This window comes from Papaver somniferum, chromosome 1, assembly GCF_003573695.1.
Source record: "Papaver somniferum cultivar HN1 chromosome 1, ASM357369v1, whole genome shotgun sequence".
Taxonomy (NCBI): domain Eukaryota; kingdom Viridiplantae; phylum Streptophyta; class Magnoliopsida; order Ranunculales; family Papaveraceae; genus Papaver; species Papaver somniferum.
Window position 1 is genome coordinate 159,766,255 of NC_039358.1, and position 12,415 is coordinate 159,778,669.

Below are 12,415 nucleotides of genomic sequence, written 5' to 3' on the forward strand. Positions count from 1 at the left end.
GGTGTTTTGTTTTTTTTTTTTGGTCGGCCCACCTATCATGGTAGCGATTTTCTAGTATTAAATTTACTAATTGTCACCATTATTATGATTGTTAAAAAGAATAAATTATTATATGAAACAAAAAATCAAACTAAAATAAATTAATTATTTAATATTACGCGAAACAAGTATTGTCAAGCTATTTCCAAGGCAGTCCTTCGCAAGCGGAACAAGTATTTGGCAGCATGCGAGCCCCATGGATACAACTTAGGTGTTTTGACATTCACTACATTAGGCGTACTACGCAACGACACTATAGCTTTCTTGAAGAGGTTGAAAAACTGTCTTGCCAACAACGAGGCTAATTGTGGCACAGGCAGATTTTTATTTCATTGAATAAGTGTGGCAATTCAAAAAGACGTTGGTGCCCAGCTGGTAGCTAGGGTACCAACAAACCCAGTGTAACAGATCTTTTATTTATATTCCAAATAAAGGCTCTCAGAGATGGTTTCATCATTTAATATTTGTTTCTATTTTTATTATTGACAAATTAAATGGAACTATAAAATAGTTTGAAAATAAAAAATGATAATATTTAAAGAACAAAATATAATAAATAAAAATTGATTGTATTGTTGTAGGGCTTGTAATCCATGTATGTGCGGCCCAATATTGTATCTAGGGTCTTCTTTCTATTTGTATATAAAGGAATATATTTATGTAACACTTTCTTCTCTGATGAATAGAAACCTTTTTTATGCCTCTTCCTTTTCCTTATTATTATATTCAAACACGTTATCATGCCCGATGCTACACCGCAGAGCTAAAATGGATTTTGATATTTTTGAGTTGTTATCAGATACACTATGTTGGAATCATCATTTTCAAACAAACTAGATAAGTTGGATTTTTTTTTTCTTTTTCATAGAACCAAATCCCGAGAAATTGATTTGATTTTTTTTTTTTTGAAGCTGTTTATACCATAATCAATTAAATGGTTACATTTTATAGTAGTTTCATAAATCTGTTTTGTGATTGGTTGATTGAAATTTTTGCTGTGAAAATAGATTTGATCATATTGAATATATACTACTGATTTTGATTTGTCCTATATAACTATCTGTATACAAATCCCTATTAAATCTGAGGTGAAAACCCCTCATATACATACTGATTCTGATTCGTCTTATATGAGCTTATGTATACAAATCCTCCCATGATCACTACATTTTATAATATTTTCTTTTATTGTCATTGATTGGCTAGTCTGTTGAAGGCAAATTAAGGGAACCCATAGAAAAGAGGAGTTTTCTGAACGAAGAAGAGATTTTGTTCGTGGAAACTGAAAAGTCCCCATTTGGTCCGGTCCACTCCATCTGGTCCGGTTCGGTTCGGTCCATTTCATCTGGTTCGGTCCGGTCCAGTCCAATCTTATTCGTCCGAGGCTGTCCTGTCCTATCCCGTCCTATCATGTTTCGTGGCTGTCTTGTCCTATCCCGTCCTATCCCGTTCCGAGGCTGTTCTGCCCTGTTCATTTTGTCTGTGTTGGGCTCAGACGTGCATGACAAATTCTGTTTGCACATTTACAAGGGGAACCAAACCAAAGTATATGCACTGGAGTTTGGTTTTGTATCTGCACTATACCGCGGTAACTAAAGCTCGGCTCCAGGTATGTAACTAATGTTAATTTGCGTTTTAATATAATGTTTGTTGGACTTATTTATTTATCTTAAGAATATGCGTAGATCTGTTTTTTCTTTTTTTAAGATAAGCCCATAGCATATAAACGGTCAATTTAAATTATAATTGTTGATCACGAAAATTTTTATTATTATTATTATTATTATTTTGTTCTCTTGAATATGATATTGGCTATTGTTGAATGGTATTTTATTTTGTTCAATTGGTTGTACCAACTCAATTCCAACGTATTCATTTTGGGCTTAGAAGTAGTTGAGCACCATTATGATACTTGATATTTTTCTTCCTAAATTTGAATGTTCCGTGGGATGTAATCCACTTGCTCGACTATTAACGAGTCCATATTTTCAAAAGATATGTTGAAAATAAAATTACATGTATTCTAATTTTTGTGGAAGAACTCACAAAAAGTAATATGAGTCGAAAAATTTCCATTTCTCTACTTCATCTATCATACTAACGAACCAGTATATGTTGAAGTGTGACAATAAAAGAATTACCTTTAATAATCTACTCAACCTAAAGTAAGTTGTTGACATAAATTCTCTTGGCCTATCGAGATAAAGAATTTTCTCAAATTAAGCTAAATGTAGCAAAATTGAAAATGGAAAGAACCCCGAAGTAATAAGGGTTAGACGTAATGACTCATATAAAACATGTGAAATGGGACATATATATCATGAGACGGAAATGTATTTTTTCCCAGTAGTAATGACACCAAAGTACCGGTATCAGCTGGATATGGGATGAAGCTAAGATGTAATTCTAGCTCCCATCATAAATGAAAGAGTTGGAAATGCACCTGATCATAGGTGTTGATATATACAATGTAATGCGTGTATCATAGTAGCAACCAATTTTCACATCAACTTTAATGGTAACAAGAACTTTGCCTGGCCAATTGACTATTTAATTGAACTAGATCATATGCCTGCCCTTACAGTGAGAATGAATTTGATTGCATCTATAAATGATTCCTAACGAATGTGGAATGAAGCATATTCTTAGAAAATTAATGTGTCAATCTAGTGAATTGTAGATCACTGGAACTTGGATTACTGAATCCTTATTAACCCCAACAATGAAATGATTGGGATTGATTCATAAAGACTTTGACATAACCATAAGGTACATTGGTTGTGACACGATGTTCCGTTTTTGAAAGTACTAACACGAGCATCACTTCGTTTGAGTGTATAAGAAAATGAACTAATAGAATGCGAAGTTACAACATCTATCATAATTAGTGATTTCTAAAGTTACTAGATTTGCACTGCCTGTCCCCATTATGCTTTAGAGTAAGAAAGCACGTCACTCATCTTACAAAATCTCTCTTTAGTGAAACATGATTGAAACCATTATGTTTTACTTAGATGAAAATTCTAAATAACTCATTCTCCAAAGAAATAAAGTGTTGTTAGTGAACATATATCCATGAAGAATGCGGACCATTCAAGTGATTTATGGCTCTGATGGATGATTCGACGCATTGAATAAGTTATTGTTCATAACAAACGATGCATTTAATTTTTGTAAAATTCCTAGCACATATTAAACAAAGCAAAGTGCAAAGGCTCACCACCCTTGTTAATGCTAGATAATTTACATCAAAAGGACTTGATGAATATTGCATGTTTAATAGGATCAATATAGAACATCTTATACCCAACGGTCTCGCAGAGTCTACCATCAAAGGTTACATATGGTGTCTAAGGAATAGGTTATGCGTACCAACCTACCTTTTATTGCTTTGGGGATATGTAATATTACACGCATCTTTACTTAATTCGTTTTAGGACCCACTATTAGTCATCCTTTTCTGAGTACCAGTTGGTAACTGGATTTAAGCCTGACATTCGTGTTATTACGCATTTTTGGTTGCACTATATATGTGCCATTACGAGTCCACATCGTACTATGATGGGTCACGAAAATGATTAAGTAATTTTGTTGGATATTTACGCTCAATAATTATCTGCATTTTAAAACCTTTGGCAGGAGATCTATTACTGCTAGATTTTCAGGTTATCACTTTAATGAGACAGTCTTCCCGTCGTTAGGGGGAGATAAGAAAAAGTATTTTCTAAGGTAACGACATGAATTGTCGTGGTTTGTTCACACTGTGTCTCATAATGATTCTTGTACTCCATAAATGTAATTGTGAAGTGACAAAGAATAATCAATTTTCATAATGTACATTGATACCGCAAAAGTGACAAGATCACACATACCAGCTACAAATATTCCTGCAAGGATAGAAATCCTCGATATGGGGTACACCATAGACTAAGGTGTTGCAACTACACTTGGTGGAAGTGTAGTTGAGGTCGTGGCTCCATAAGGTAAGATGGAGAGACCACCAGGTTCGATCAATGCTCACCTAGAAAGGAAGTAGATGAGTAAGGCACAACCTAATTTGTATCATTAATGAAATCATCTCATTTGATTGTCTCTGACTATGTCCATGAATCAATACTGGAGGACGCTCCGAAGTTTTAAATGATTCAAGAGAACAATGAAATCCTGACAGATTATGAGAATGCACATGAGTCAATGGAAGGATCATGCGTGCATAGTGATGATGTAATCCATAAAGAGTTGCTCCAGAAGTAGAGCACAATGAGATCGAACCATGCTTTATTTTGATTAATTTCAAATAAATAGCATATTTGGCCTACACAATCCAGGTAGAACTTAGTTCTTTAGCAAATATACGGGTATTTGGTGTGGTAGTGCTAACCAACCAAGTGTAAAGCCTATTGGACATACATAAATAATTTTTCATAAAGCATAATGAGAAAAAGGTAGTCTTAAAGTATAAAGACTCTCCTTGTGGCGCGAGGTTTCTCACAAAGCCCTGGAATTGTTCTCTTGTAATGAACGTTATAGATTTCCGCTACTTAGTTAGCTTGGTAATTTCAAAATGACTTGAAATGCAGCATATGTATGTGGTTGTTACGTATCTCTGAAAGAATCAAGAGATAGAAGATATTTACAAAAGTACTTGATAGACTTTTGTTGCCCAAATCAAATGACTCTAAACAACAGAGTGCGTTTATAGTTATATAGACGCTCACTTGTAGATTCAAGCAATCAGGCGAATGTGGTATACCCGTATAAGTGTCTATTTGATTTGGAGGGGATAGACAAGTAAGTTATTTTTCCTTACGTATTCATAAGAAGGTTCCTGATTTGGAATTGTATCTATTTATGTTGATGGTACATACATGATGTGTATTCTCAATGTAATAAGAGACCTTAAAAGTTATTTAAATCCAAATTTGAGATGAAATATCTAGGAAAAGCTCAATCGAATACTGAGCTTGTGGTATATTATTCCACCATTTTGCATATGTCTAAAGTTGTCAGGAAATTTAACAAAGACATGCATCCTGATAGCACTCCCATGATTAGTCGAGGTTCAAATGTAAGTAAGTAACCATTTCGTCCAAAGGAATATGACGAAGATGTGTTGGGAGATGAAATTCCCATATATAAGTACAATAGACGCATTGTTGTAGTTAGTATAATAATGTACTCGATTAAATTTTACATCCTCAGGGAACTTGTTAGATAGATATAGCTCCGCGCCAACGCAACGTCATTGGAATGGTATAATAAATGTAATCATGTACTTAAAAGTAACCATTGAAATAAATTTGTTTTATCCCTATAAAGACATTAAAAGGAATGCTAATGAAAGTGCAATCCAAAAGTTGTTGATTATGAAGGAACAATAATCTCTTCTCCAACGAAAGTAATCATAGGGAGATATGGTGGATTATTTTCTAAGTCATTACCAATATTCAGTTTCGAAAAATACATGACTAAAGGAACTGTCTGGAACAACTCTGAAAGTAATCAGGGGGAGATGCCGACATCAGGGGGAGGATCCAAGGATATGATGTCGACATATTTTACTTAGAAATTGAAGATGTGTTGTACTCTTTTTCTCTTCGATCGAGAATAGTTTTTCCCAAAGGGTTTTGTTACTCGACAAGGTTTTTAGCGAGACAACACTAAAAACATCAAGTATGTTGATCGTGTTGATATTACTGAAAATATCCGAATCAAAGAAATGAAACGCGATAGTCGGTTAAGCAACATAACTTCCAGAATAAACAACAAGGTCTTATAAACATTCAAATCACCAAAGTAATGTGTGATAAACTCCTTTTAACTGCATTAGACTAATGAAAATTGTCTGACATCAGGGGGAGCATCTAATGGTGTGTTGAACTCTTTTCCTTCACCGAGGTTACTTTTTCCCACAGGGTTTTGTTGCTCGGCAAGGTTTTTAATGAGACAACAACAAATACCGGGAGTGTAATTTCCCAGCTAAGGCTATTGTCTTTCCCACGAGGATTTTCTGCCTTAAGAGTTGTGAAGTAACTAGTCAACTTCAACGGAGCAAAGTGATCATCTTTAACAGATCACCTTTACTTGCATCTGTCACGTTGTACTCTTTCCCTTTCGTCAAGGTTTTGTCCCACTGGGTTTCCTTGTCAAGGTTTTAATGAGGCAACATATATGCATTCAACTATGTTCTAAGTTGTGCTCTTTTTCTTTAGTTCAGGTTTTGTCCCTCTGGGTTTCCCTGGCGAAGTTTTAACGAGGCAATTAACTTAGATTCATCGATCTTTGAACATCGTATTGCATGTGATGAACTACATGTACAGTACGAGACAACATGTGAAGTACTGCATGTGAATAGTTTTACCAAGGTTTTGTCCCACTGGATTTTTCCTTGTAAAATTTTTAATGAGGCAATTCATTTCGGCACAAGTCATCAAGGAGAGGAAGACATTTGAAGAACTGTATTTGAAGCACTGCATATGAAGTTCTACTGGACCGCACAATGGGGAGTGTTGTAGGGCTTATAGCCCATGCATGTGCGGCCCAATATTGTATCTAGGGCCTTTTTCCTATTTGTATATAAAGGAATATATTTATGTAACACCTTCTTCTCTGATGAATAGAAACCTTCTTTGTGTCTCTTCCTTTTCCCTATTATTCTACTGAAACATGTATATAAATTTAAGGGTAACTTTTTTCATTTATAAAGTTTTAATGAGGCATGCTCAAAGATGCGCCATAGCCTGAGATAAAGCTTCATCTCAAGCTCCGTTGCGTAGAAAAAGGAAGATTGGCCTAGGCCAATACGCTGCCAAAAACGACATATTTCATGGGCATATTGGTCAAGGCTAATACAATACCAAGAGGGTGTAATCTATAAGATATATTAGCCAAAGGCCAATCTCGCATCAAACGATGTATTAGGCCAGTGAGGAGGATGGCCTAGAACGAAGTAACACCAAAATGGCGCAATATGCAGGTCATTGGCATATGGCCAATATCACCACAGTGGTGCAAAAGGCCAGAGCAGGCTGGCCTTAAAAATGTACAACCATCACGGCTGGACATTGGAGTGACCCATAGGCCAAAGTCGGAAATACAACCATCACGACCCTTCAGTGGACCTGGCTCAAGAGATGTTCAACCATCATGGTCGGACATTGGAGCTGGCCTGTGAGCCAGAACTGAATGTACAACCATCTTGGCCGGTTATTCAGGAAATATATGCAACGGCCATGAATAGTAAAAGTGGTAGTTGATGAATGATTTTTGCTCCCCCAATTCAAGTTGTAAAAACGTCAAGTTAACATATATAGGGAGGGGTAGTTGGTTGAAGGTGCATATACGAACCATGCACCAAGTAAGCTTCATAGCTTAGCCGGAACGGTATAAATGATGCTTAGGCCTCATTAATAGTTACGTAGACTTTCCAATCGAGCATGTTAAGCATGGGAATCAGTATTTCATGCCACGGACTTGATGATGCAGATCCCTTATGCATTTTGACGGAACGGCCTATACGGACTAGGCCATTATAATTATTGCTTGGCCACGGCCTCGCAAACGAGTTGGCTTAAGCTTTTGTTCCTTCATAGATGAACTACAGTCTGTGCTTGATCCCTTTAGAGTAGGGAAGCGTACGTAGGCAGCCGCAACGAGTTGCAGCATTGCCGTTCCAACACTTTATCGCTCATATCATCTAATTGAGAGATGATTGCGGCATACTGGCCTATCATATCATCTGGCTCGGCAGATCGACGCAAGAGATGATTGTGGCCAAACTTGATGAGGTAAGTTGCATTTTATTCCTTGTATGATCATACTTCCTATCAAGGCGTTCGACTTAGGCACGTACCAATGGTGCATTGGGCATGGCCTCGAAAGTAAGCTACATCAATATGCTAGTTAGCGCATCTTGCGTAAGCCTAAGGAAAGTAAGGCATGAGCCTGATAGCTGCACCCTTGGCACGAAAAAGACAAGTTGATACATATGAGCAAGCTACAGCCTATCTGGAGGCTAAAAAGACCTGAGTGTCGCAATTTAGCTCAAGACGGGTCTAAATTGATTGGCCAATCATGATTTCCCTTTCGATTATGAAAGCAAGTTCATACATCTACTTCCTTAAACTCATGTAAAGATACATAGTTTTCTAGGATGAAATCATACCTATATAATGCACACATAATTAAATAACTATATACAATAAATTTTCTCGTTGACGTATTTACGAAGTTCCAAAAGATAAGCGCTTATACATCGTAATATGTTTTCCTCGATGCTTTGATCATACTATTATGACCAAGTCTCTCCACTAGAGTATTATATACAATATAAATAGCTTCACATGTTATGTTTTCAATATAGAACGACTTGAAAGATACGTTAGGAATGGAAACAAGATCAACTCAATATTACTAACCTCAAGTGGAAATATGATATCTTCGTTGTAGTCGTTACTTCTTCTCATTCTTCAGGTCTTCGGAGTAATACTTGTATGTCTTGTTTGTACCAAAAATTACTTTTAGGCACAAAACACGATTGATTTGATGTTGATGATGTAAAATTAGGGTTATGAAACACATTGAAGAAAAATAAAAGAGACAAAGAATTTTACGTGGTTCGACAAGTTGTGCCAACGTCCATGGATGGAATCTCGTAAGGAGAGATTTTATTGATATGATGATTACAATAATTCTTGAATGGTTAGCAAACCTAGAATTCCATGTAAAAGAATTTGAGATTTCCTTTTTTCCTCCTCCTTAGAGTTGGATTTTGGCCTCTATTTATAGGAAAAAACCCTATCTAGTTGTAATTAACCCTAGATTTGTAGTTATCCAAAATAACCACCTAGATTCATAGTTATCCTTGGAGATCCATGTCTATCTTCTCCAGATTTATGTTTATCTTCAAAGATCCTTATATATCTTCCCCAGATTTGAATCTATCTTTGAAGATCATTGTATATCTTCACAAGATTCGTGTCTATCTTGAAATATCCATATCTATCTCTTTTATGATATGAAACTGGTTTCCATTATAAACCATTGGGCCTCAAAAATAAGCCAATTGGGCTTCCATAATAAGCCAGAGATGGTTTCTTTAATAAACCTCCCAGCTTCCTTAATAAGTCCGGTTGGGATTTCTCAATAAGCCAGAGTTGGTTTCTTTAATAAACCGCCGGGCTTCAACCGAGCTATGCTCTAACATGTGTAAACATCCACGTCTCAAGAAATCCCTAGAGTTGTAGATATTTTTCCCACTATGGAAAATCTAGATAGATATCTACAAATCTGGACCCACATGTATCTTTTTAATTTGTAAAAGAAATTTGTAAAAATTTATTACATTCGGTCATTGAGTGACCAAACGAAGAAAAATAAATAATATAAATTTATCTGGAAATTGGATGACCCGGTATCCTATTCGTTACTCCAGTCTCCGGATGGATACTCTACACTGACCCCCTCAAATTTGTAGAGTACCTACTCGACCTATTGCTTGGTGGGGTGTTTTCCTTGTCATAGTAGCATTTTTTGGTCCATACTCATGACCATCACAGACTTGTTGATGAAATTTTGCTCCATAGGACCCTAAAACTAGGAATTACTGGCTAGTCCAGGAATGAGGGAATCGGTTACTGGCTAGTCCACTCCCAGAATTGATTTATCCTCTGGTCCAAAAACATGTTTTTGGACCAGAAACTTTATCCCCTAGTCCATCCACGTGCGGTTTACACAAGACCAGTTTTTAAATATTCCCAACATACCCTTCTGCAACTCAAAGTGACGAACATAAAACCAAGTCAGTTTCTTTCCTCTTTTTTTCTTCTCAGATCGGTTTCTCTCACCCTGCGTTTTGGATAGAATCAATTTCTGGTACTGTTTTTCAATCATCTTCATCTGAGGTTCGAATTAGGTTCTTCTGAGTTTCGAATTAGGTCATCTGAGCTTCGAACCAAGGTATTTATCCTTTCAATCATCCTCTTCTGCTGCTGTTCTAGAAATCTTGATGAATAATTAGGTTTATTCTGATCCGATTTCCATCAGGATAATTGTATATGATGTACATTGTTATCTTTTTATGATTTCTGTTTTATGATGATTTACAATGTCAATTCAGTTTCGAAGTAATTTCCGTTCGTTTTTTAAGTAATTTTCGTGATTTTTGTGTGTTTCAATTAGGTATTTGAGATTCGAATTAGGTTTATCTCAGATTCGAACAAGGTATGATTTCTTTTTATGATTTCTGTTCTGTTTTTTGTAATCTGATTTTTTGTATTTTCTACGTTTTTCTGCTGCTGTTATGTTTAGTTTTCATTAGACAGATCGTGTAGTATGTATTACCAATACGTACTGCATATAGAGTGCTCTCTTTTCATTCTGCAGTAGATGCCAATACATATGAATATGAGTCAGTACATGTCAATACGTCCTGCATATAGCATGCTCTTTTTTCATCCTGCAATAGATGCCAATACATATCAATATGAGTCAGTACATGTCAATACGTACTGCTTATAGCATGTCAATACAAAGACTCTTTTTGTTTCATCTCAGTACATGTCATTTTTTACAGGGTTAACATGTCTGACGTTTCTGCCAAACCAGACTTCTCCATCTATTCTCATGTATACCATAAGCAATATCATTTTACATATGAGGTTACATCGTTTTCAACTTTAGAGGATTTGAAATTTTGCATCTGTAATATGTGGAGATGGTTGACTCCATCGACTATTCTGGTTAACTATTTCCAGAATCAAGCGATAGTTCCTATTATTTCCGATGTAACACTCCAGGGCATCTCTACATTACATTCTTCAAAGCAATCATCTTTCTTTGATTTGCACGTGGATGTAATTTCAAATGGCGCATCTAGGCGTATGGAAGTTGACAGTAATGCAGACTTAGTTGTCAGTGCAAAGAATAGTTATTTGAAAGAAGGTAAAGAAGCCCCAAGAGTGTTTTTTTTCAGATGGTTGGGATAAGATTTTTGATGATACAGATCAATTATTCTATGGTGGTGTTGATGCCGTACGTATAGCATGCCAAAAATACTGCATGAGAACTGGATATGAGGTAATTAAGAAGAATAATGACCTTGAGAGATTCACCGACGTATGTAGTATGAAAGGTTGTTCATGGAAGCTTCACGCAACTGCCATTGGTAGTTCTATTGATGTTTTTAAGATAAAGGAATATGTGGGAAGGAACACCTGTGGTGGTGGTTATATGTTGAATAATCCAAGAGTTACAAAAAAAACTCATGAACAGTCTAATTCATGAGATGGTCAGGCACAACCCTCGCATAACACCAGCAGAGATCATAGATAATCTTAAAGTTGGTGGTGGCATTGAAATCCAGTATCACCACGCATATCATGCAATTGAGTTGTCGCATAAACAGATTTTTGGTAATAATGTGAAGTCGTACACTGATCTTGCTTGCAGGGTGAATGCTGTTAGGGAAACAAACCCTGGGTCATTTATTGATTTCGATTTCAATGATGCTACAAAAAGATTGAATAGAATTTTTGTTTGCTTTGGAGCTTGTATAGAGGGATATAAAATATGTCGTCCCATGATTTTCTGTGACTGTACATTTCTCACTGGAACTTTTAAAGGAGGTCTCATGGCAGCAACATGTCTTAATGGCAATCAAGGTAACTGGTTCTTTTTTCTTTTGACATGTAGTGTCTGGTAGTTAGATCACTCATATTGACATTACTTCACTATCTGACAATGATTATTGACCATACTACATGCTACATATTGACCTTACTGATTACGAGATAAACCATACTGCATGTGAAAATGTAGTGTCAATCAGTTGCTTAACATGTCATTATGTAGTGTCAGGTTTTCACATATCAACAAAGAGGTAAACCATACTGCATGTCAATATGTAGTGTCAATATTAGTTGCTTAACATAACTAGTAATTCCTTTTTGCAGGATTTTATCCGCTTGCGTTTGCTTTAGTACCCGGTGAAGACAATATCAGCTGGGAATGGTTTTTCAAGAAACTGAAGGAGGCTTTGAATGATGATCGCCACTTTTATGACTGACCGAGGTGAAGGGTTGGTTAAATATATTCCCAAAGAGTTCCCTGATTCTCATCAAAGATATTGTTACTTCCATTTGGACAAAAACTTACCTATCGCAAAGTCTGACGAAAAGTATAAGGAAGTGACTGATGCTTTCCGAAAGGCGACATATGCTCTTTCTCCTACAACATACGAGGAAGGTCTTCAAGAAATGGTTAATTTGGGAAGGCCTTGGGTTGCTGACTACTGCCGCAACATTCCAAAAGAAAAGTGGTCCAGTGCTTTCTTCAAGGGTTGTAGTTATGGTTACACTTCATCTAGCGTTGCTGAATC